This window comes from Lissotriton helveticus, chromosome 7, assembly GCF_964261635.1.
Source record: "Lissotriton helveticus chromosome 7, aLisHel1.1, whole genome shotgun sequence".
Lineage (NCBI taxonomy): Eukaryota > Metazoa > Chordata > Amphibia > Caudata > Salamandridae > Lissotriton > Lissotriton helveticus.
In genome coordinates, this window is record NC_136068.1 from 431,505,561 (window position 1) to 431,531,635 (window position 26,075).

Genomic DNA, 26,075 nt, shown 5'->3' on the forward strand with positions numbered 1-26,075 from the left:
TCCTGGACAGTAAGATTCGTCCCGAGGAGGTAATCTCGGCGATCTCGCACCATAAATTGGCTAAGGCTCCGGGGCCGGACGGCTTTACGGGAATTTTTTATAAAACATTCTGTCCTCAGATTGCACCGTTACTGACCGCACTTTTCAATTTGTTTGCAGACCCCGGCGCGATTCCGAGGGACTTGCTGGAAGCCACCATATCGGTCATCACTAAACCGGGGAAGGATCGCGCACAGTGCGGAGCCTATCTCCCCATATCCCTCCTTAATGTCGATCTCAAAATCTATGCTAGCATTCTGGCTGCGCGGCTGACACCGCTCATGCAAGGGCTGATTGAGCCGGATCAAGCAGGGTTTATGCCGGAGCGACAAACTGCCGACAATACTAAGAGGGCTTTACACCTGATAGAAAAGGCCATGCGAACGTCGGGGGAGTACACGATGCTCGTGATCGACGCCGAAAAAGCGTTCAATCGGGTCCACTGGCCCTACTTGGAGCGAGTCTTGATGAAGGCGGGGATAGGGGCAACATTTTTAACCTGGGTCTTGAACTATTATACTTTCCCCACGGCGACAGTACGAGTCAACGGGTGCTCCTTGCCCCGTTTTCTCCCATTGAACGGGGGGCGCGGCAGGGGTGCCCGCTGTTGCCTCTGCTCTTTGCGCTTTATATGGAGCTGTTGGCACAGGCAATGCGTTTGGACTCGAGAGTGAAGGGAATTAAGTTTGGTGCCTACGTGCATACAATCAGCTTGTATGCTGACGATGTCCTCCTTTCCCTGGCCTCCCCAGTTAACATGGCGAAGTCGGTGGCGCTGGACCTCTATCTTGAGGGGCAAACCCGGGCCTACCTGCCGGAGCTTTTTCCCTTCCGCTGGGCGTCGGAGGCTGTCCCGTACTTGGGGATTCAGCTAACGGCTACTCTGCAGGAGACGGTGCGGATCAATTACACCAGGCTTCGTCAGACACTCCGTAAGAAATTGGGTCGATGGAGACACCTCCCACTCTCTTGGCTGGGAAGAGTAGCTGCCATAAAAATGACCATCCTACCGCAAATCCTGTATTTATTTCACGCCATTCCGCTCCGCCCCCCCCCCCTCCCCCGAGGGCTGGATTCGCCAAACCCAGTCGGAGCTCGCTCAGTTTATTTGGAACGGTAAGCGTCCTAGAATGAAGCTTAGGCTGGCAATGTTGCCCCCGGAGAAGGGAGGTCTAGGTCTGCCCGACCTGATGCTTTACTATCAGGCCGCCCAACTCCGGACACTGGTAGAGTGGAGCAAGTGGGAGTCAGAAAAACATTGGCTCTTTCAGGACCAGGCGGTGGCGGGCCGTCCGCTGCAGGAGGTCCCCTTCCTTCGTAAGCAGCACCGACCTCCCAACTTTTATGCCTCATATATCACGAGAGTCCCGTTGGAGGTGTGGGACCAGATAAGTACGAAGCACGACTTGACGACCTTTCCGTCTCCCCTCACGCCGTTGCTGGAAACCTGGATTTTGGGCCTGGGTGCGACATCCAGGCTTTTGCTCGGTGGTACCCGGCGGGATGTAGATTTCTGTTTCACTAATATACAGGCGAGGAGGTAGCGCCCTTCGAGAATTTGAGACGGGAATATGGCCGGCCGGAATCAGAGTGGCTTAGGTATCTTCAGGTGCGCCACTGGGCACTCAATGCCCAGGTCAGGAACGGGGCGGACCGGAGACTCAGACTGTATGAATATTGGCTAATCACTCAGACGGCGGATAAACGGCTCATATTGGATTCATACCGTATGCTGCTGGACCGGTACTCACACGTTTATAACTCAGGAAGGGCCAACTGGGAGAAGGAACTGGGGCGGGTACTGAGCAATAAGGAATGGGAGGGCATCTACTATCGAGCGCGACACTCCGCCTACCATATGGAGCTGACAGACACCTTTACTAAGCTGGTGACGTATTGGTACTACACACCAGAGAGGCTGCACGAGATGGATCATGCAAGGGACGCATTCTGTTGGCGGGGATGTGGAGAGAGGGTACGCTAGTCCATCTATTGTGGGATTGCGACCAACTGCAGGGGTACTGGAAGATGGTTCATTCACAATCAGAAGAGGGAGGAGGAATGTAGTGTCCGGTTAATTCCCCTTGTCAGATCACAAAATCAAAAGAATAGGACACTTGTAACTACGTTACACAAGGTTTGTAACAGACTCCCCTCATAAACGCTATGTTATTATTCGTTGCGGTTTATGTTGTTCTTCCGCCCCACATAGTCGTTGTGGCATTTATCATCGGGTTGTCTGAATGTGCTGTATGCCAGCATCAAACCTGAGGCAACCTCTGGTGTTGCGTAGTAGTGTCCAGAGAAATGCACTGATACCCCCGTTGGTGAAGGTAAGGGTAAAACACCCATCTACATCCTTAAGAACATTTTAATTGGTGCAGGATGTGATTAGTGATTAAAAGAAAAAATGGGTATGCATTATGAACAAGTTACTGGTTCATTGCATATCACTTTATCGTCAACATGTTTCTGCTCCTTTATGCCCAGCCGGGTCTATGGAGCATTCGTCAGGACAAGACAATCACACAAAATGAACAATACAAAATACAGTTTAAAAAGTACTCACACAACTTGGTCAGTATTCACTGAGTAATCTTAATTTTCCCTCAGTTTTGATAAGGTGTATTGACCTAGAACATAGAAGACAAAATTCATGCTACTATTTCATAGTATTCATCAATGGGGGCAAGAAACTAGCCTGTTGGTGCTAGTGATAAGACAAAACTAACTCTTGTGTTTAGTTGCTATTGTCTATCTGGTGCACTAATGGGAGTAAGAAAGGAGTGGCGAATCCTACTAGGAGAATGGAGTAAGGAGAAAACGATGTCTTACTATGTATTATGATGTGATAGATACATACCTACATCGTTCTGTATGGTGTTATAAACACGTCTTCAATTGTTAATTAGAAAATGGCATGAATATTTCGTGGAGCATGCACATAGAAAATAATCTTATGCTTATCGTTTTGAAAAAGGTACTATCTTCTCAATATTCATATCGCACATGTTAATTGAAAAAGAGGTGATCTTAGACATACACGCAAACGCTACGTTCACACTGTTTCATTATTACCTTATAGTTGTAAGTTGCTTTCCTCGTCAGGGGAAATTGGACCATCGGTCCCAGGCTGCAAGCGGAGGAAAGTGAGAGGCATAATGTTACCGTTCTCGGCGTAAAAACGCCACACTTACCCTTCGTTGTCTTCTGAAACTCACCCGCATCGGAAGCGACTTCCGCGTACAGTGCTGGCTCTGCCCCTGGACGCGGAGTCGTCATTTCCGTGCGACTTTGAATGTTCGTCAAGCGGCCAAAGACAAAGAAAGAGGACTGTCTACAAACATACAATTAGGTTTCTCCAGTCTGTTGTGTTCTCAATAGAGAACGGACCATTTGTAGTGCAATTTTCAAAGTTATCATGTTTACACCTCTAGTTGAAAGAATTTTTATATATAGTTCCGAATGCGGCACAAATCCAATTTTAAAAGGTGTTTGGAGAGTGTCTCTTTACTATAGATGGTATAATAATATCAGGTAAAGGTTTAAAGTTGGGAGTGCCTGAACTTAATCTCGAAAAAATCAGGCTGTCTGACAATCGGTATTCTCATTTGCATGTCGGTCATTTCTATAGCTACCATGGTCTGTGTGTTACAACCACTTACAAGAGTCAGGATGCATATTTTTAGAGAGTGGTGCTACTGGATGGCATCATTGCGCCCCACTTGATTCATTAGTCTCAAGATATGTAAGAGCTGCGTGCATATTTATGAAAAATGGTGCCATTGGATGGCATCATTAAGCCCCACTTGATTTGTTTTAAGCCTGTCGACCCACCTTTGTTCCTTTTCATACAAGATGTTTTCAACATTGGTGGTTTTATCTGCTAGCATCTCTAGTACTGTCCATGTAAGTTCATCAGCACTATGGCCCTCATCCACAAAATGAGTGCACAATTTGGTGGTAGTCTTTTTTAGCCTTATGTTGCTCCTGTGTTCTCCAACTCTTATTTTGACTCTCCTACATGTCATGCCAATATATCGTTTCTGACATGGGCACGTTATCATGTATACCACATGTGTGGAATTGCAGTTTGTATGTGCTCTTTGCGTCCAATTTAGAGTTTCTTTAAGTTGGATATTCTTTGTTACTGTGGTAAATTTGCCCACATGGCAAGTCCCACATGGGTAGTGTCCAGTTACTGGGCTCATACCGATGTCTCTTTGGAGTCCTAGTTGTAGGAGTCTTCTGGGGCGGGTATGTACAAGCATGTCTTTTAGGTTTCTTGTTCGTCGGTTCGCAAACCTTGGTTTCGGCCAGTCTAGATTGTCTGTTGATAAAATGCGCCAGTTCTTATTTATCAGCTTTTTTATTTGATAGGTTGCAGGGCTAAATGTCGTGACGCATGTCACCAGGTCTGAGATGGGTTCTTTTGTTATTGTTTCCAAAAGGCACTGTCTTGGTTGGTTATTCGCCCTCTTACGACATTTGGATATTACAGATTTTTTGTAATCTCTTTCTTCAAGTTTAATAGATAGTTCTTGTGCTTGTTTCTTATAATCGCATTCAAGACTGCAATTTCGTTTTAGCCTCAAGAACTGGCTATAGGGCAAATTGTCTCTCAGTGGTTTTGGATGGAAACTTTTGTAGGATAGTAAACTGTTCTTTGACGTGGGTTTGTAAAAAGTTTTAGTTTCCACCAGTCCATTTCTGATGAAAATTGTCAAGTCCAGAAAATCTATACTCATGTTGTCCTTTGTGAAGGTAAACTTCAGCCACTGGTCCCGTGTATTCAGCCAGTCAATGAACAGTTGTACGTCATTTTCATTCTTCCATATCATGAGTATATCATCAATATAACGTTTCCAGTATAATATACTGGAAACGTAAGGGTTGACATCAGTAAGTACATGGTTAGTTTCAAAATTACTCACGTAAAGGCCTGCTACGGACGGGGCAAATGCACTGCCCATGGAGGTCCCATGGTTCTGTAAGAAAAGATTGCCTTCAAATTCGAAGAAATTCTCGGTTAGTGCTAACCGGCAGCATTCTAGAATGAAGTGTTGTGGTGTCCGATAGTTCCATTCCTCCTTAAACAGAACGTCTTCCAACATTTGAAGTGTCTTTTTGCTGTAGGCTAGTGTAGAGAGACTCCACATCTAAACCTACGAGCAGCATTGTATCTTGATCAAATGGCATCCCTGATATTTGATTAAGAAGATCACGTGTGTCCTTGAGGTAAGTCAATGTCTTTTGTACCAAGGGTTTTAAAAATTGGTCTGCAAATTGAGACAAGGGTTCTAAAAGTGACCCTATTCCAGAGACTTATGGGGCGTCCCAGGGGTGGATCCCTGTTCTTATGTGTTTTTGGTAACGAGTAGAAACCAGGTATTTTCGGGTCTTTTGTAATCAGATAATCAGCTTCTTTCTTTGTAATCCAGGCATTTGCCTCGGCTTCAAAAACCATCATAGCTATGGAGTTCTGTAATCTGGGAGTGGGGTCACGGATAATCCTATTGTAGAACTTGGTATCGGCCAGGAGGTCTAGGCACTGTTGTTGGTAACCTTCCTTACTGAGAATCACGACTCCCCCACCCTTATCTGCGGGTTTTTTTGATGATCTTGTCGTTTCGTCGTAATTCTTCGAGGGCTGTTCGTTCTTTGTTTGTTAGATTTTGAAAGGGGGGCTTTACTTCATTTCTTATGCCGTCTATGCCTTTCATCAAGGCCTGTTCGAAGGTCTGTATCTCAATTGGAACCAAATTGGTGGGAGGGTTGTAGTTGGATTTCCTTCTGACGTTTGTATCTCCTTTATTTTGATTAGATTCGTTTCCAGTGAAGAATGCTTTTAATTTTAAAGTCCGACAGAATTCGGCTATTTCACTCTTCAGTTTGAAAGTATCTAGTGAAGGAGTTGGCACAAAGCCTATGCCTTTATTCAGGACTTTTGTTTGATCTAGGGACAGTGTGATATCGGTTAAATTCACTATCAGTGATTGTTCTTGCTCGTTCCTGGCTTTTCTGAAGTCATGCTGCGTGTTAGCATGTTTCTTTGTTGGTCCTGCCATGTCAAAGTTTTTCTTCGTCCCCTTTGTTGCTGGCCCCTGGCTAAAAAAGGCTGTTGGTTTTGGTTTTCTGCTCCTAATGGTGGTTGACCCATCATTTGTGGTATTTGTTGTAAACTTTGGTTGTAAGGGTTCATCCATCCTCCAAAAGGTTGCATGAACGGTTGAAAGAACGGTACTTGAGTGTCCCATGAAGTTTTGTCTGTGCCATCTGTTTCCCCTTCTTGGTCGTTGGGAGCGAAAGTTGTTTCTACCTCTTCTTGGGGCTGTTCCTTCTGAGCCACTTTCAGAACCATCTGAGGAATTTTAGCCTCCAGACTCATTATCAGTACCTGGGTCTTGGATTGTAAATTCTTCTTTTGAATATGGGTGCATTTTCTCTTGGCTGAATCTTTTCAAGTCTTTTGCCAGTTTTTGTAATTTGTTCTGCATGAGATTTTCTTGGATATCTTCCATTTCTTTGTTTAGTTCTTCTAGTCGTTTTTTATATATTCGAAAATCTATACCCTTTTTCAGTTCTGTTTCGCATTCTAGGATCTGAACAAGTAATGCTTCTGATAGCCTTTTCGCTGTCTTAATTATCAGTACCAGGTAGTCTAAGGTGCACTTCCAAGAAATGGATGACCAATCTCGTCTAAAGGCCAGATCATGTAAAAAGATTCTTGGAGCATTGTTGACCCAGAGTCCTCTCGGAGCTGATTTGGTCCTTAAATACTCCGTCATAATTATACCATGTATTGCAGTTGTTATTTGTTCTCGTTTCTTTTCTGATAAATTCTCCCATTCATCAGTTTGTTCTAGTGCTCGTGTCAAATCTGCATTTTTTAGCAGTGGTTGTGCTGCCAGGATCTCACTAATGTCATTCTTCGTAAAACTCAAGCCACAGTTATCCTCCATAGTGCATGGTTAGAGCTGTATGTAGCTACAGCTTCAAATACTCCCGCAGCTGTGCGCTGCTTTAAATCATTCACAATCAGAAGAGGGAGGAGGAATGTAGTGTCCGGTTAATTCCCCTTGTCAGATCACAAAATCAAAAGAACAGGACACTTGTAACTACGTTACACAAGGTTTGTAACAGACTCCCCTCATAAACGCTATGTTATTATTCGTTGCAGTTTATGTTGTTCTTCCGCCCCACATAGTCGTTGTGGCATTTATCATGGGGTTGTCTGAATGTGCTGTATGCCAGCCTCAAACCTGAGGCAACCTCTGGTGTTGCGTAGTAGTGTCCAGAGAAATGCACTGATACCCCCGTTGGTGAAGGTAAGGGTAAAACACCCATCTACATCCTTAAGAACATTTTAATTGGTGCAGGATGTGATTAGTGATTAAAAGAAAAAATGGGTATGCACTATGAACAAGTTACTGGTTCATTGCATATCACTTTATCGTCAACATGTTTCTGCTCCTTTATGCCCAGCCGGGTCTATGGAGCATTTGTCAGGACAAGACAATCACACAAAATGAACAATACAAAATACAGTTTAAAAAGTACTCACACAACTTGTGCAGTATTCACTGAGTAATCTGAATTTTCCCTCAGTTTTGATAAGGTGTATTGACCTAGAACATAGAAGACAAAATTCATGCTACTATTTCATAGTATTCATCAATGGGGGCAAGAAACTAGCCTGTTGGTGCTAGTGATAAGACAAAACTAACTCTTGTGTTTAGTTGCTATTGTCTATCTGGTGCACTAATGGGAGTAAGAAAGGAGTGGTGAATCCTACTAGGAGAATGGAGTAAGGAGAAAACGATGTCTTACTATGTATTATGATGTGATAGATACATACCTACATCGTTCTGTATGGTGTTATAAACACGTCTTCAATTGTTAATTAGAAAATGGCATGAATATTTCGTGGAGCATGCACATAGAAAATAATCTTATGCTTCTCGAGCTGGTAACATCATATCGTTTTGAAAAAGGTACTATCTTCTCAATATTCATATCGCACATGTTAATTGAAAATGAGGCGATCTTAGACATACACGCAAACGCTACTTTCACACTCAGTGAATACTGCACAAGTTGTGTGAGTACTTTATAAACTGTATTTTGTATTGTTCATTTTGTGTGATTGTCTTGTCCTGACGAATGCTCCATAGACCCGGCTGGGCATAAAGGAGCAGAAACATGTTGACGATAAAGTGATATGCTATGAACCAGTAACTTGTTCATAGTGCATACCCATTTTTTCTTTTAATCACTAATCACATCCTGCACCAATTAAAATGTTCTTAAGGATGTAGATGGGTGTTTTACCCTTACCTTCACCAACGGGGGTATCAGTGCATTTCTCTGGACACTACTACGCAACACCAGAGGTTGCCTCAGGTTTGAGGCTGGCATACAGCAGATTCAGACAACCCGATGATAAATGCCACAACGACTATGTGGGGCGGAAGAACAACATAAACCGCAACGAATAATAACATAGCGTTTATGAGGGGAGTCTGTTACAAACCTTGTGTAACGTAGTTACAAGTGTCCTGTTCTTTTGATTTTGTGTACTGGAAGATGGTACTTGATGAGGTGGATGCACACTTTGAGACGAAAATCCCACGGTCCCCGCCTACGTCCTGCTAGGTTTACCAAACACTAATACCTATCCGTTGAGATCACGCAGGGGCAGATTAATTGCTATTGCTCTGGGCTCCGCCATTCAGAACGTGTTGGCTTTTTGGCGCACACTGAATGTCGCCACGTTCCACACGTTCCACAGCATCGCCTTTGGTCAGTTCTGGGTATGGAAAAGTTGTCGTTAATTAGGGCAGGGGAAGGTGGTAAGTATGCGGATCTGTGGGAGCCATTCTTGTCCTTATTGGCTACAGAATTTAGGGAGGTGACATGCCCCTGGTATCTACGTTTACTACGCCTGTCACAGGTCGATTCTTGAGACACTCTAGAGTGGATGGTTATGTTGAAATTGAGGGGTTCTGGACCTGGAACGTGGGAGGGGGAGGGTAGACGGGGGGGTGGCGTGGGGTGGGGGTTGGGGGGTTGGTTCTTGTTCATGCATTTTCTTTTGAATGCTGGCTCGCTTATACAGAATGGTCAGATGTGGAAAGAGCTTTGTATGTCACCTGGGCTCACCAAATGTTCTTGTCAATGTTTTCCCATACCATTTTCTCATGCATTGAAAGTCTTCCAATTTATGGGAGGTTCTACTGTCTGTGTACGAGCTGATTTTTCAATAAAAAGATTTAATACTAAAGGGGCATCCCTTGTGTCCTGGAAATCTGCCTGTTTTCTGGCAGTGTGCACCACTAGGGAATCTGGTGTAACTTGGACCTTAATATACTCCGAGTCCAGTGGACATGCCATATATTTCTTCTCAATATGAGGGGTGGCTACTCTAGATTTAACATGCTGCTTAAATATGTCCTGTGTGGATAATAGTATACCTTTAAGCATAGGTTACCATTTCACTGTTCTTTGTGATCGATTGAGTGTTTTTACCAAAAATCCTCTACCTGTGGAATAGTGTGTAGATTCATTTTGTGGTATGAAGCAGCCCTAAAGACGATGTCATGATTAGCTAATGTATCATCTAGTGGTGAGGGTTTGGATGGATAGATACTTGGGCGGTATCGTCCAATGGATCAGCATCCTAAATGTCTCAGCACTGGCCTTGAAGGTATAGTAGGTGAAGTTGAACAGGAGATGATGGAATAGAAGGAGAAGTAATTGGAGGAGGAGAAGGAGGGAAATAAATAGGGATTGTGCCTCTGTCCTCCTCCTTTTGTTGATGGGTTTGTCCTCCTCAAAAGACTTTTTCTTCTCCTGAAGTGTGAGGAAAGGAGGTGGTGGTGTTTTTGTGCCTAGCTTCCCAATATGAGGGTGTACAAAGAACGTTTGTTGTGCCTTGTCTAGCTTGTCTTGCAAGCATTTAAGAATTGGCTCAATTTGGTTTTTCTGTGGTTCTGTAGTATGCTTTGTATATTTCAATGACGAGGATGGGGAGGGCGTTGAACAGCCCGTTTCTACTGTTTGTCATTTTTTGTATTTTCATTTTTGGTGCTGTAGGCTTATGTGTTGGTTTCAACGCTGAAGTTTTTGTGGCAGAACCATGTTTTGGTCCCAAGAATTTTTTTCGGATCTGAGGTAAATTTTTTTGGCTCGGAGTCTTAGCTTGACTTTGGTTGTGCCGATGAAGTTTGTTTCAGTGTAGGTGCTGAAATACATTTTACAGCTTTACATTTTTTGACACTAGTAGAAGGCTTTCCAGGCATAAAGGACTTTTGTTTGTGTGCCTGTTGATGGATACCTCCATGGCCCAAAGGCAGTGGGGATCCGAAAGCCGGTGTGGATGGTTTGTTAGGGGTTTGAACGGCCTTCACCAAAGTACATACAAACCCTGCATGGAGTCGGACTTAGATTTCGAACAGTCTTCATTGCTATCCAGCAGTATCTGCACATCTATTTGTGCCGTCGGTACCTCTGAGTCTTCCGGCTCTTAACTGGGGTCTGGTGACTGGTCCCCAATGATATCCAGTGCATCTTCCATGCGACACTGCATGTTTGTGTGGATCCAACTATGCTCCTTTCATTACCGAAGTGTCTTTTTTGACCGGAATGTCAAACATGCCTCACTGGAGGTTTCCTCGAGCTCTTGTGACAAACATAGGTTGCAGACTTTGTGTTGGTCTTGCCTGGATTTTTTTACATGACAATTAGAACAAAAGCGGAAGGGCGCGTTTTCCATCCCCTCATGGATGTAGTCCTGTAGAATGGAGACCAAGAAGTCGAAGAACGTAGAGCCCAGGTGGGTGCCCTGAAGTGATCGATAGCACCAGTTGCTGTTGTCCGGATCTGAGCTTTGTTGATCTGGAGAGAAAAGACCGAGAGTCTGTGAAGGCTTCAGTGGGGTTTGAAATTTCGGTCTGGGAGCTGATATAATGCCGTCCAAACCCAATGACAGAAAAAAAACAATCTAAGAAAGGAGCTGAGGAGCATGCACAATACACACAGAAGGAGGAGTATACCTTGTGACTCCAAGAATTCTTCGAAGAAAAACAACTTTTAATCATCTGAGTCCAACACTGAATGGCAGGATAATGCTAAGCACATGTATCTACGGCCAACACACTTTAGTGGAGGCAAGCTCAAGCAGCTTGTGGTTGATCCCACTCATTCCGCAGGACATATATTAGATGGTATTTTCTCCAATAACCCTAATCTTATTTACACAAAAACAGTACCACTTACTTGGAGTGACCATGTGACGATCCTATTTGAATTTAAACAAGTCAAGCGCCATCAATATAAACCTCTCGCTAAGGCTGCTACAATTACAAGAGCATGGAAAAATATGGACAGTCTAGCATTAGGAAATCTTTTGAAAGCCTCACTACCTGCACCTTCTTCTAATGCTGAGGAAGCTACGGCATCCTACACGGAATGGTTGGATTCTGCTTGTAGGAAATTAGTGCCGGGCAAACAATGCATTCTTAAGCAGGCATCGCCTTCTGCCCCGTGGTATACAGAAAACTTAAAACTACATAAGCTAGACTGTAAGAAGTTAGAGCGAGCCTGGAGGAGAGGGTACAAAAACTCTGATAGAGAGGCCTATAAAGTAAGCCTTTCCAATTACAAAAGACTGCTCTCTGAAACTAAAAAGATATACTTCTGGGAACAAATCAGGAATGCTGGACCCTCATTCAAAGTCCTGTCTAAAAGAATTTCCGGGCTTACTACCCCCAGCAGCCCCAAGATTGAAAGCAACTCTGAACTGTGTGAGACTTTGGCTGCTTTCTTTCTACAAAAGGTTGAAAACATTTTTTCCTCCTTTACTCTTACACCCAAGGTCATTAATAAAGCCAAGATAATAGGGCTTTCTGAGAACAACAGGCCTACTCCCGTACTAGATAATTTTACACTGTTGGATCTACAGGGAGTTACTAAACTACTACTCGAGATTCGGTCAGGCTTCCCCCTGGACCCCTGTCCAGCTGCTATATTGCAACAGGTTCCAGAAATTATTTGGGAAGCTCTCACCCAACTGTTTTGTTCTATTTTTAAAACTGGTCACTTTCCGGGACCGTGGAAAATAGCATCCATTCTTCCCCTTCTAAAGAAACCCAATCTGGATCCAAAGGACGCGAGCAATTATAGACCAATCTCACGTCTCCCCTTTCCAGGAAAGATGATGGAGAAGGCTATGAATGGCTAACTCAACTTGTTCCTCCTGACCAACTCTCTGCTCGACACCACACAGTTTGGTTTCCGTGCAGAACACAGCACCGAGTTTGCACTGATCAAATCTACAGAGAGATCAGAGAGGCCTTGGACCAGGGTGGTGCCGCCTTACTCATTATGCTGGACCTTTCGGCCGCATTTGATACGGCCCATCACAAAGTTTTGATGGACCGTTTATCTGCGGTCGGGGTCCAAGGCAAGGCCTGGGACCTTTTGAGATCCTTTCTGACCAGTGGGATACAAACTGTGGACCTTAGCAGAGATAGATCTAGGCCCTTCTCCCTCCCTTGTGTGTGCTGCAAGGGTCCTCGCTAAGTCCCACATTGTTTAATGTGTATCTGGCACCACTGGCAGTTTTGATTAGATCGATCAGGTTTCAGTTAACTTCCTATGCAGGCGATACGCAAATTGTGTTGTCCATTCAGAAAGGGTCAGAGGCTGAGACCGGTTCTAGATGCCACGACTGTATGCGGGTGATTGCAGCCTGGATGGTATCCAACTGCCTTAAACTTAATGCAGGCAAAACTTAGGTGATTGCATTTGGGAACATCGCTAACCTCTGGACACTTGATTTGGGCCAACTGCAATAGGCACACCTCCAGTCCCTGTGGCTCGGGCGAAGAATCTGGGAGTGATTCTTGATTCGAAACTCTCCTTTCGTGATCAAATCAGTAGGGATGTCTCATCTTGTTTTTTAATTCTCAGAATCCTGAGGAAAATTAAATTCCTACTTCCGGAAGACAGACTGAAGACAGTAGTCACAGCACTCATTCTGTCACGACTGGATTACTGCAATAGTCTCTATATAAACATCCAGAAGGGACATTTTGCCAGACTCCAGATCATGCAGAATGCGGCAGCCAGGCTGCTAACAGGGACACCTAGGTTTGTCTCGGTGAGGCTGGGACTCAGAACTCTTCATTGGCTCTCCGTCAAGCAACAGGTACAGTTTAAGGCCTTGTGCATAGTTTTTAAGGCCCTTAATGGCGTTGGCCCTGACTTTCTGAAAAACGTGATTCAGTGGTATGTTCCTGGAAGAGTCTTGCGCTCTTCGGAAGCCAAACAAATGATCTATCCCCGTTATAATAAGGCCAGTTGGAGTGGTAGGAGGTTTCATCACTGTGCCAGGCATGGAATAACCTGCCTTTCCATCTTAGAAACTCAACTGAGCTCCTCTCTTTCAGGAAAGAACTAAAAACATGGCTATTTACATAAATACTTATCTCAGCCAATGGCTACAATTTCTTTCAGGTAGGTAGTGCACAGCGCCAGGACACCTCAGGGTAACAGAGTGCTTTAGAAGTCCCATTAACATTAACTTTTCATCAAAAAACATCTGGCGTTCGATCCTGAGACATACAAGGTGTGCAAAAAACACAGGAATTGATATTCCTGATGCAGGTGATGCCTTGCATGGACTTGGTACAATATTCACAACTACGCAGCTCAGATCCATTACTGGTGTTACACAGAATCACCAGTTGAAGGGGAATAAACATGGCTAGACACATTTTCTGCATCCAATCTGGTGCATCGAAAAAGTTCCATATAAGCAATCGAAGGAGATGAGTTAGAAACTCCCGTTAGAAATTGTGCTTTAATGAACAGATTAAAACTTTGAACAAAGTATAGCAAGGGTGTATTTTGACGCTTATTTTTTACATTATATAAATGTTGCCACTATTTGCCCTGCAATTTTCAGCCTTTGCGCTTTGCTGATGATACTATAATATTACATACTACATGCCTTCAGCGCCCTAGGAGTAAACAAAAGCAATATTCCCCAGTCGATTCCCTTAAAATTGCATTTAAGGAATACACTAGCCTTGATGTTTTCAAGAGAAACCAGGACAAGCCACTTTTCGTTTTTATTTGAACCAAAAATGGAGGTGGTACATCAACATTTGAATTGGAAACTTTAATTTAACTGCCACAGATAGGTTTTGTGTCAGACATAGGCACCTAGTGGCCAGCTGTGCACATTTTGTAATGGTCTCAAACATCTTCATTTTCAGTCAGAGGGTTTGTGACCGTTAAAAGGTACTTTGCATTTACTAAACATTTACCAATGCGGAAAAGTGTTTTGAATTGATAAATGTGTTTAGATATAGTTTACAAACCTCTATTTGGAATGCCATTTGTGGTCATCCCTTGCAAATTGCATTCATAGGACAATGTATAAATGGTTTGTGATCATAATTCCAGTTGGAAACCATTCTTCTGTTACTGACTACACAGTTGGGCTGGTATCTGATTCGTAAAGGAGAAGGGGTCCTCTTTGAAACCACTCTCCTTTGTGAATTTGAAAAAGATTTCGGGAAGAGATGTCAGTAATACAAGGGACCACTGCCAACTCTCAGTAAAAAAACATTTTTAAAAAGCTTTTTTTGAATGCAGTCTGTTTAGTTTAAGTTCCATCGCAGTCGGAAGGCATCTTCCAGTCACTTTCCTGAAGGAAACTGTGATGTGCACTAGTTTTGACAGGGAATTCCCCATTGTACCACGTCCAAATGGAGATGACACTTGTGATCTGCCAGTCAAAGCCTGCTTAGCTCATCTTCCAAGGCATTCAGGTACCCCACCAGGTGGTTGGTCACCAGAAAGATCGAGCCATCTCTAAGGCACAAGGCCTCCTGGCACAGGGAACAGGACACCGCCTCTCTCTGTTTGTAGCAGTTGTGCTGTCCATGAAGAGATGCACCGGCCTCACCCTGATGGTCAGCAAGAATGGCTCTAGGGCCAACTGGATTGCCCAAAGTTCCAACCGACTGATACGGAGCTAGTGCTCTATCGCATACCAGAAGCCTACATCTCCACCACTCCCAGTTCGCCTTCTCAACCCAACGGCGACATGTATGTCACAACCGTGAAGTCTGGGTGGTGAAGAAAGAGTTTCCTGACACACATCGGTTTGGCATCCGTTTGCCACCACTGCTGATCCCAGCTATCAACCATGAGATCAGGACAGATTCAGCCAGGTTATACTGAAACCCGAGCTTCAACTGCAGGGCCTGTATTTGCAATCTGGTGCATGAGACAAGGAATGTGCATAAGGGTAGGAGTCCAAGAAGCCTCAGAACCATCATCACCGAGACTCTGGATTGAGCCATAACATTGGGATCATATCTTGAATTTCACTGATGTACTGCAGTGGTGGAAAGTCCTTGAACAACTCTATGCCTATGATGGCCCTTATGAAAGGAATCCTCTGGGCATATCTTCGGAGGGCTAGCTGATGGAAAACACAAGGTAAGTTAGGATGGTGGCCATGGTCCTAAGGTAGTCTACGACTCACTGTGTTAAGCCTGCCTTGAGAAGGCAGCGTAGAGGTACAGGAATACAAGTATCCCTGGACTTTAAAGTTGAGCTGCGACTACCATCATCACTATTGTGAACACTCAAGATAAGGGTGAAAGTGAAGCAGGGTCCCGTTTTACCATATAAATGCCTTAGGCCAATTCTGCCCCACACCTGAAACATGAGACCCTCATATGGCCCCACCAGCCAGCATATAGGAATATGTTAACTAAGTAGGCCCTATGCCTCTCTGATATAATCACAACACATCTCCTCTGCAAAGGACACAAGCCCCAGCTCCGTCTTCTTGGTAAACAAACTCTCACCGAGCCCCCACTCCTTTGTTGTACCCGGAGTGCGATTCTCTTCTCACAAACACTGACCACAGAAACAGGGAACATCTCGAGCTAAGAGGAACACACGGAGTGCAAAGTGGTGGGAGTATATGACCTATAACCTTTTGTAAACTTCCGCTTTCTTATGAAAAAATTCTGTGAAGTGACGCACATCATTTCTGATACATGCACACATTATGGTATGATTGACAGCTAACACCTGTCATGTGACGGACTTGAGGTCAAACTCTTCCTCATTAAATCAGTATAAAAGAGCTGCCCACAGTCCACTCGACGGACCACCTTGCACCGTGAAACTACTTGCCACGGGCTCCGTGATCCCCGGTTAACCGTTCTCATTTTTAGAATTCGAGTTAAGGTTGTGCATTATTCATTGTACTTTGAAACGTATTTCTATCATTGCATTAGTATGATTTTAAGCCTCATTGAAATTGCATGGTGTTGCTCAACATTTTAAAATATGTCTTTAACACTTGGTCTTAACTAAAACCAAGTAGCTTTATAATTAAGTAACATTATTGTTTGGAATTGTGTCTCCCAATAAATTGTAAACGATCTTGATTCAGTTCCTCTCTCACATGTGTATTTCCTTATTTTAGATAAAGCACCCTGGCACAAATTAAGCTGGTGTAAAAAGCACCCTTTAACCTCTGGCAACCGTAGAATCGGACGTGCATAGACCCCCGGCAAGGAAACGTAACCTGCTGTCTGTGAGCACGGACGGAGATTGCCCTCCAGTGCCTCTTCCTGACTGAGCAGACACACCGCGCATAGGTAAGTCAAAGAAATAGATTGTCTTTGTGTTCTCCCGCTGCGCTGGTTCCCTGTATTTTCGGATGAGCATCTGTGGGTGAACCTTCATCCAAAAAAGAGCAGCAGTTCCTTGCATTAAAAGTGGTGTCTTGCCACGTAAAACAACCCTTTCTTTAACCATGTGTGAGCGGACACTGAGCAACGTTAGTGTTAAGAATTTTTTAACAGTTAAATTGTGGATCATCCTTAGTGGTAGCCCATGTTAGCGGTAGCACATGTTAGACATCTCCAGCTTTTTGCTGGTGATTCTTAGTGGTAGCCCATGTTAGCGGTAGCACATGTTAGACATCTCCAGCTTTTTGCTGGTGATTCTTAGTGGTAGCCCATGTTAGCGGTAGCACATGTTAGACATCTCCAGCTTTTTGCTGGTGATTCTTAGTGGTAGCCCATGTTAGCGGTAGCACATGTTAGACATCTCCAGCTTTTTGCTGGTGATTCTAGTGATAGCCCATATTAGCGGTAGCACATGTTAGACTTCTCCAGCTTTTTGCTGGTGATTCTAGTGATAGCCCATGTTAGCGGTAGCACATGTTAGACATCTCCAGCTTTTTGCTGGTGATTCTTAGTGGTAGCACATGTTAGCGGTAGCACATGTTAGACATCTCCAGCTTTTTGCTGGTGATTCTTAGTGATAGCACATGTTAGCGGTAGCACATGTTAGACATCTCCAGCATTTACAAGTGACCGTCTGTACAGATATTTTATGACTGATTTTGTGAAAATAGAGCGTTCGAACAAGGTTTTTTTTTATCTGCATAGTTACAGAAAAAGGGAAGTCTCTCTCATAGCAATCTTCCTATAAGTGGTTTCCTGTTCTTCCCGGGCGAACAGAAACACAAAGACTCTCACTTATCGCAAAAAATGTTTAACATTAAACAAATACGTTCTTTCGGTCTTCCTTTAGGACAAAAGAGTGGAATTTTGCCTCTTAATTCAGTGTAAAAAGAATACTCATCTTATGTATAAATTGTTTCTGAGTTTCATAAATGAATGGTTCTTTTTTGGTGTTTATATTTCCTATTAGTATTGTCTTACCTCATAATAATTCTGTTGTGTCTTCACCCATGCCTGGTGCATCGAGTCGGAACGATTGCTCAATTGTTAGAGAGATAAATACCTAGCTGTGTAAAGGTATTTGTTATATGCATATTGTTAGTCTTTGAGTCCCCCGTGAATATTATTGTCACAAAAGCACACCCTGCCATTCCCCGTCCCACCCCCCCTGCCGCCCATGTCTTGTTAAGGCCATTATGTAATAGCGCATTGTCAGCTTCTTTAAAATACATGTCTAGTGCCTTAAGCGTACAACAGGATTTGTGCACGAAATTAATAATAACCAACCGCAAATAACTGAACTACTTTTACACATATTTCACAATAGATCAGTTGCAGTATACAATACTAACTGACACTATCCGTCCACAAACCGCATATCAAAGCGTGGGACATATTGGGAGTTCAGCTTACACCAACATCAGAGGGAAGGATATCTGCGCTGACCCTGGTAGAATTACCAGGTCCAGCTCTTACAGTTTCAGGTGTAACACACCGCTTGCAGATACTACACGTCCAGAACTTGTCTGGCCAAACTGCTCACAGTTCTTCCACTGTAGATGACACACGCAACCTGCCATTTTTAGGCCTCGCCTAGCGAACGCTTACGCATGGGCTGCTTCGCTTGGCGAGACTCCACTGTCGTCGCTTTGGTAGCGAAGGGAGACAAACCATGTACGCGCCCGGACAGGCGATGTGCGCGCGCATGTCGTTTCCTCACACGCTCCCAACGTTTCTCTTTGTCTCCACGCAGAGGTGAGTCTTGAAAGTCATGCCTGGCGCAGGGTTTAAGCGTTAGGACTGTTTTTATGTATTTATAATAAAGAAGACAGAAGATAAGATCCCGGATCCTCAGCTGTTTATCCTTTACGAGCCATCGGCGACGAGGGGGGAGCAATGGTTCGGGGATGCAGGCAGGAGCGCCTTCGCATAGGGGCTCCGGTGGCTTGTGCCAGAGACGGAGCTGTCAGGGCAGATACCATCTATAGGGCTTAGGACTCATTGCAATGTATTTATGTCTTAATAAAATGCCATATAAATCGCCGACAGGCCTTGTCTGCGCGCTGGGACCTCTTTATTCATGCAGTTGGGCCGCTCCGGGCTGGGCAAGGGGGCAGGAGTCAGGGCCAAGGGTGGCACTGCTGGTTTACTATGAAAGCATCGTCTCTTGAATTTCTCAATTATTGTCCTACCCATAGTTTGCCATTTCCTGCTTTTCCTACACACTCGATAAGTTTTTTTTAGGAGTATAAATTGGCACCAGTAACTTGTGTGCATTTTGTACACAAGTATAGATCTTGGCTAGCTTTTTTTCTTGCACGTACTCGGCATACAAGTTGCGCTTGTAACTCGAAAGTGCATACATTTCTTAGGGTTTTCTCATGAGTACTCTGAAACCGGGTAGCATCTATAACCTGGGAGCATTTTCTGCATAAGGACATACCTTGCTTAACTTTTCCTCACTTGTGACTTAAAATACACTCCCATAAAAATGTTTGCAAAAGTTAGAATTTTCACGCGAAAACCCGACTTCTCCACCGTCATGTATTTTTGGGAAAAATATTTGAAGTTAGGAAGAAATAAATTTGTGCACACTTATATTGAGCACATAAACAATCTCAGTGGGCATACCAATGTGCACTAGTGCACATCCACCTACACTGTGGTTAGGAGGCTGGTGAATTACTAGTAACATTTACAGTGTATTGGGTTTATGAACGAAGGCCATGCCATTTAATACCGTAGTGCAATCATGAAACTAAAATCAGCCCACCTTGTTCTAATCAGGTCTCTGGTGGGCTTAGAATTATATTCAGAAAGCAGCCAGCACTTCACTCACTTCATTCTCGTTTTTTATTCATCCAGGTGCCTACCTTTCTCTTGTTTTCTTGTAAGTATTAGCCCTATCGTCTTGCTCAAACCTGCTTTTCAGTTCCTTGATAAAAAGTTTTCTAAAGAATGCCATGTCCCCAAAGGCGAAGCATGGCAATTTATATCACAAAGGTGGTAAAAAACAGGGAAAACAGCAGGGAAGCAAGATGAAGCATGTAAATAGAAAGCGGAGTGCAAACACCCGAGGGTAGCACAACAAGCTGCATTGACACAGCAGAAAACAACCGAAGAATTGGCGAAGCAAAAGCGGTATTTTTGCATCCTTTCCTGAAAGAAAAGGTTGCTTGGGCACCGTGTTTATTTCCAGCATTTTTTATCAGTGGATCAGAGGTTCCGTGCAGAGCTAGTGAGTGGAGGGCGAGCATGGCGAGCATGGCTTTTCCAAATTGTATTCAAATATTTCAGAATGTGCTTTCTGTTGCAGTGATTTAGGCCTTACTCTGTGTGGTAAGTGTGCAGACGGACGAACAAAATGGTGGTTGCCTAGCTTGTGAGTCAAAAGGAGTTATGGGCAACCTCATCTACCTAAGTGCTATAGGCACATTCACAAAATGCTGTGCTCACTCAGCACTGCTCCAATAGTCTATGGACCCCAGCAATACTACACCAGATAAATAATGAAACTGATGGATGTGGTATTTACCTGGTGTGGTATTTCTGCATAATTCGAGTTTCACACCTCGGTTTGTGGAATAACTCAGTAACAAAGCCTAGTTTTCCCTACACCAAGCTGTAGAATTGGAACTGAGTGTGTGTGGGGTTTTCTCTCAACACATTTCTGCCAGGTTTTACATACGTGTTTTACATATGTGGGGAAAAGTGTGGTATTTGACCAATTAATAATGCTCACAGTTCTGGGAGAAAACCTCTTAGGTAGAATTTCAAAATCCCCCAATTTGACCATCCTCCTACCCTTTGGCCCAAGGCATGTGGTGCTCATTTGATATACACTTTTACTCCTTGTGTTCTCATAGTAGTCCTGTGCGATGCTTTCCTAATGTAAATCCCTTACAGTATTCCAGTAACACGCTTTCCTGGCCCCATCTCTGTAATTTTATATCGCTGTACCGTCCTCATTGTTATCCATTCCTATTTGCTATAACCAGCATGAATACTCACAAATGTATAGCAACTCTTGACACCTCAGGAAACTTCAAGCAAATCAAATTAATTGGGCCAAGCATCCTGGAAATGATGACAGTACAGAGGAGGATTCGTGTTCCGCAGACACACTTTTGCAATCCATGACAGGCAACGTAGACACCTATCTCGGGCAAACATTGATCAGATGTCAGTTGATTCCCTTCTGTACCTTGGAGAGAAAACAGATGTGGAAAGCCTGCTTTTGCCTCATAAGCTGTAGAGCTGATCAACTTTACCCTCAACCAGGACATCCCCACAGCAGAAGCAGGGCCCCAGACACACATCCCCACATGACCTCAGAAAATGTAAATAGCAACAGTGACTAGGACACTGAACCGTTCTTCCTCAGCAAAAGAATGTCAGTCAATGTATTATAATAATGGTGGAGGAGGAGGACATGAATTTTATTACAAATTGTATTTTGTGATATAATTGCGAATAACCACTTGGAACATGCCTAATACAGGCAGCTTTACTCTTCCAGTCTACAATCTTGCTTACATGTTAAAAAGATGAATCGTGTTTTATACCTCCTCAATGTTCCACAATTACTCCGGGGAAGAAGTTTGTGAACTATTTTTATGAATGATTCCTTAATCCAGAGATCAACAACTTGGTAATTGTTTGCCACTTCTTTCTGCACTATATATAACCGGTAGTCAGAAAGTGGTCCAAAGAGAAAGGAGATTATGAGTAAATTTCAAATGAACACACTCCACCCACTAGGAGAAAGAGAGCTGCTGCTTGCTGTTAGAAATTGGGTAGCTAGTTGGCAGAGGTATGTACCCTGTCCAAGTAGGGACCACAATCTTAGTCAGGGTACGCTAGATACACACTAAAAGATTACCAGCGCTCACCTGCTGGTAGCTTGGCACAGAGCAGTCAGGCATATCTAAAGAGGCAATGTGTAAACTCTGTGCAACACACACACAGTAACACAATAAAAACACCACAAAAATAGTTCACACAGGTTTAGAACGGAGGATCTGGCCTGGCAGTTCATGTTGGATTGTTCCCATTTTGAGAAGCAAGGCTGGCAGTAAAAGAGACACAGTTACTGCCAGCCTTGCTTCTTGTTATACTCCCCAGACTCTCCAGTGATAAATGGCAATTGTGGGGACACCTCCTCAGGATCAACTTATTCAGTGGAACTGACAGAGGAGACCAACTGTCCTGACCTCACCCTCCCAGACATGCCAACCTCATCCACATCTAACTCCAACAGTACAATAGAGCAAGAAGACTAGCAAGGCACCCATTCACCACTGCTGTGAGCACTCTTAAGAGGTCCGCCTCCAGAGGTGGGGGCGCCTGCCTGCTCCAGAGGCAGATTTTCCAGTTCAATACTAAGGAAGGATGGCAGCACCAGTAGGCCCTGCCACACCACAGATTGCTGTATACATCATTAACAGACACATTATTGGTATTTCTGAGGGTCCCCCTTCCTCCTTCACTCCGGTCACACCCTTAACTAGCGCTGTCCTACTGATCGTGTTTGAGGTCCATAACACATCAAACACAGGTGAGACTGACAATAGTACCCAATTACGTTTCCCAGCTTAGTACCAGGACACCTCTATAACTGAAAATAAGTATGTCTACCCGATTGCAGCAGGTACAAAAAAAATTCACAGGCAAAGAACAGAGCATCATTAAACACTGTAGGAAGCTGCACAAACACACAAAGAACTTGATACACCCCTGGCCTCCTGAAGGAACGTTTGATCGTGCCACACTAGATCATGCCACAACATTCTTAGAAGCGAAATAATCCAGCTGCAAGGTTCAAAAATGAAAAGATACCTTAGCATTGTGGCGCATTTTTAAAGAAAATGCTGAGCCAACATTAATGCCTAAAGCCCCTCCATCTGCATACCACATGAGTGGCATGTAACCCGAACATATTATGAATTCAGACTTAGAGCCAACGTCAAATGACAAAGCAGATGTGGGTCACTCTGGCCTCTTTTCAGAAGACCCCTTTCATCCACAACATACCAGTTTGCTGGACCACGTCCAAACACTGCCATCTCTTACTGCCCAATGCTCAACTATAGAAGCCGTGATACCAGGTATAGCAGGTCAAATTGATGCACAATTCAACCTGAAGCTCACACCAGCGCAAAATAATGAAGCACAACAGCAATATGAGGATGAAGGGTGCGATAGTGCTTCCCACATATCGCATCAAACTTCTCACAGCTCAAGCACTGGTTCCAACCCATTACTCACTGATGAACACCAACCACTTCCAAGTGCACTACCAATGCAATGCACAATTCCCCATGAGTACACTCTCCAAGCGTGAGGATAGGGCTTCCATCACGGGCCTTCAAATTACCAATAGGGAGGCCAAGGATAGCGAGCAAGAATACCCTGAGACATTTGCCGATTCCACTTCACCAAATGGAGAAACAGGCAGGATTTAGAAAACGTACGGATAGAATTGCAGTAGGCGAACAGCACACAGATTTGCTACACGAAAGGCACTCAGCCAGCATCAGCGTGACGCTGTAGCTGTCCGCTGCCTGTCAATGAAAGTAGAACAAATGCATGACCAACTCACTGACCTACTGGGTGATATAGACCTCACAGCTCATCTAAATAATGAAAGACCGGACACACCGCAACAGTGGGTTCCGCAGGTACACATTTCTGGGGAAACACAGGGTGCAGCAATGCCACAAGCCAATGAAGCAGCTGCCTCGGGTATACCCCACACAAGAACATCAACTGGTGATACCAACTCCGTTGTTCAAAACATGCAAGCACCCCCACAGACACTACAGCCAGTCATAACATACACCTTTGGCCCACCACCTCTGTCCACACTTACCTTCATTAACAACACACCACAAAGAGAGCATCCAGACACAGAGGAACAGACAAGACAGACAGACAAAAAATATTTATTCGGCTGAGTTACAGCCGTAAAAGAACACATAATAAATCGACATTTCACAATAGTTAACACAATAAAATCTAGCCAGCATAATCGATGCACTACAAGTCATTTCCCAAAAATATTCCGAAGCCGGACTGCAAGGGAGATGTACTTATAAATCATCAAGCAGGTAAATTCATCAAGTAAATGGGTCTAATCAGACAGGGGCGCTGTCGCAGGGTGGGAAACAATAGTTGTCTGACTGGGATGTGTGGTGTATACAACACCCTACGGTGCGCAATTATACCTACTTTTCAGCGGCACACACAACATATGCACGTCTAGATCACTTTTTGGCCTCCTCATCTCTTCTCCCTAATTAGCACGCTGTGGATATCGCCCCCCCCCCGGTTCCCTCTCAGATCATGCCCTCATTTCAGTCCTGTTCCCAGCACGATGCTCGCCCTCCACTCCACCGGGCTGGCGACTCCGCGAATCCCTTCTTCACTCTGAGGAAGTCACTAATCGGACCCGTGATACCATAGTACATTACCTCTCTGAGAATGACCAGGAGGGCACGCCCCTCGCGGCGGTGTGGGAGGCATTGAAGCTGGTGGTGCGGGGTGAATTTATCGCGGTTGCAGAGTCCTTTGCGCAACTACGGAAAAAGAAGTGCACATAACTAAAAAAGGAGGTGGGAGAGTTGGAGGCGGTTCACAAGCGGACAAGGGCGCCGAGAGTTTGGATGGAGCTGGAAATGCGGCGACGCATGCTAAAGCACCTGGATCTAGATAGGGCTGAGTATGCTCTCCTGAGACTGCGGCACAAATTCTATCTCAGTGGGGATAAGTGTGGGAGGATGCTAGCGCATAGACTATGAGCGCAAGCGCAGATGTCTGCAATCCATAGCATACGGGACCAGAGAGGGGTGAAACATACCACAGATGCCCTTATTGTTGATGCCTTTCATCAGTTTTATCAACACCTTTATGCGAAGGGCGACACCCACTTGCATGATCCAGGGGAATACTTGAGCTCCTGCGACATTGCTCCCTTATTTAAATCTTTGGCTGATAATTTGGACTCAGCTATTCGCATAGAAGAGGTTATATAGGCGATAGCGCGGCTGAAAGTAGCTAAGTCACCGGGTTCGGATGGCTTCCCGGCTGTGTTCTAGAAAACATTTTGGGTGGAGCTGGCTCCCCTTTTAACGTGGCTTTTTAACTCCTTCCTTGACACCGTGGAAGAGACGCCTACAATGTCTGAGGCGGCAATTTCTGTGATCCTTAAACCTAGGAAAGAACCCAAAGACTGCGGGTCATACTGACTGATCTCGCTCCTTAATATTGACGCAAAGTTGTTTGCGGGTATCTTAGCCGCACGCCTTAGCCCCCTTATGGACGATATTGTAGATCCGGACCAGTCAGGTTTTATACAGACGCGGCAAGGAGGGGATAACACCAAACGACTACTGCACCTTTTTGATCTTATACACTGATCGCGTACTCAGGCCTTCTTACTCTCGATTGATGCGGTGAAGGCCTTTGACCGCGTTGATTGGGAGTACTTATTCACAGTACTGTGCGCATTTGGGTTCAAGGATAACGTTATCCTATGGGTTAATTGCTTATGTGCCTCCCCCACAGGAGCGGTGAGGGCTAATGGTTGTAAATCGACCCCTTTTCCCATTGCTCGGGGCACACGTCACGGCTGTCCCCTATCCCCACTTTTATTTGCACTCTATATGGAGCCTTTCGCCCTATGCATTTGGTCAAACCCTGACACACATAAAATTAGCTTGTATGCTGACGATGTCATCCTCTCACTTACTCAGCCTCAGGAGACTCTGCGGTATCTGACTAGGGAGCTTACTGCTTTTGGGAACGTTGCAGGGTTCAAGGTCAACTTTACAAAGTCGCAAATTCTTAACATCTCTGTCCCGGAGGCTGAGGTACAGGATTTACAACAAGACTTTGCGTTTCACTGGGCGCCCACAGACATCACATACCTGGGCATCGCTAGAACGGTCGCACTCAACTATGCCTTATTGATGGAGCAAAAGACCAAGGCGTTGGCTGCCTGGTCAAGTCTCAAGTTGGCGTGGTACGGCATGATAACGGCAGTGAATATTACGGTGCTTTTGCACATCCTGTACATCTTCCAAATGCTCTCTTTGAGCCCACCGCGGGCACACTTCGGAAATTGCAAGGACTTATTAATAGGTTCTCATGGGACAACAAGAAGCTCCATCTCGCGTTTGGGCACGTAACCTCCTCGAAGGCACAGGGAGGGCTAGGCTTTCTGCTGGTGGGTGCTTACTACCAGGCGTC

The 26,075-nt window shown here is 44.6% G+C and overlaps 1 protein-coding gene and 1 long non-coding RNA gene across 3 annotated transcripts in view; one reads left to right on the forward strand and one right to left on the reverse strand.

Moving 5' to 3' along the window:
* CLN3 (CLN3 lysosomal/endosomal transmembrane protein, battenin) overlaps positions 1–26,075 on the reverse strand; it is a 1,158,832-nt gene that overhangs the window by 50,838 nt on the left and 1,081,919 nt on the right. The window lies entirely within an intron of this gene.
* The window catches only part of LOC144768555 (uncharacterized), a 33,624-nt gene continuing 23,787 nt past the window's right edge, over positions 16,239–26,075 (forward strand). Inside the window, exons 1-2 of the long non-coding RNA XR_013598571.1 lie at positions 16,239–16,317; positions 16,559–16,733. This is a non-coding gene — a long non-coding RNA (uncharacterized LOC144768555). The remainder of the gene's footprint in view (positions 16,318–16,558; positions 16,734–26,075) is intronic.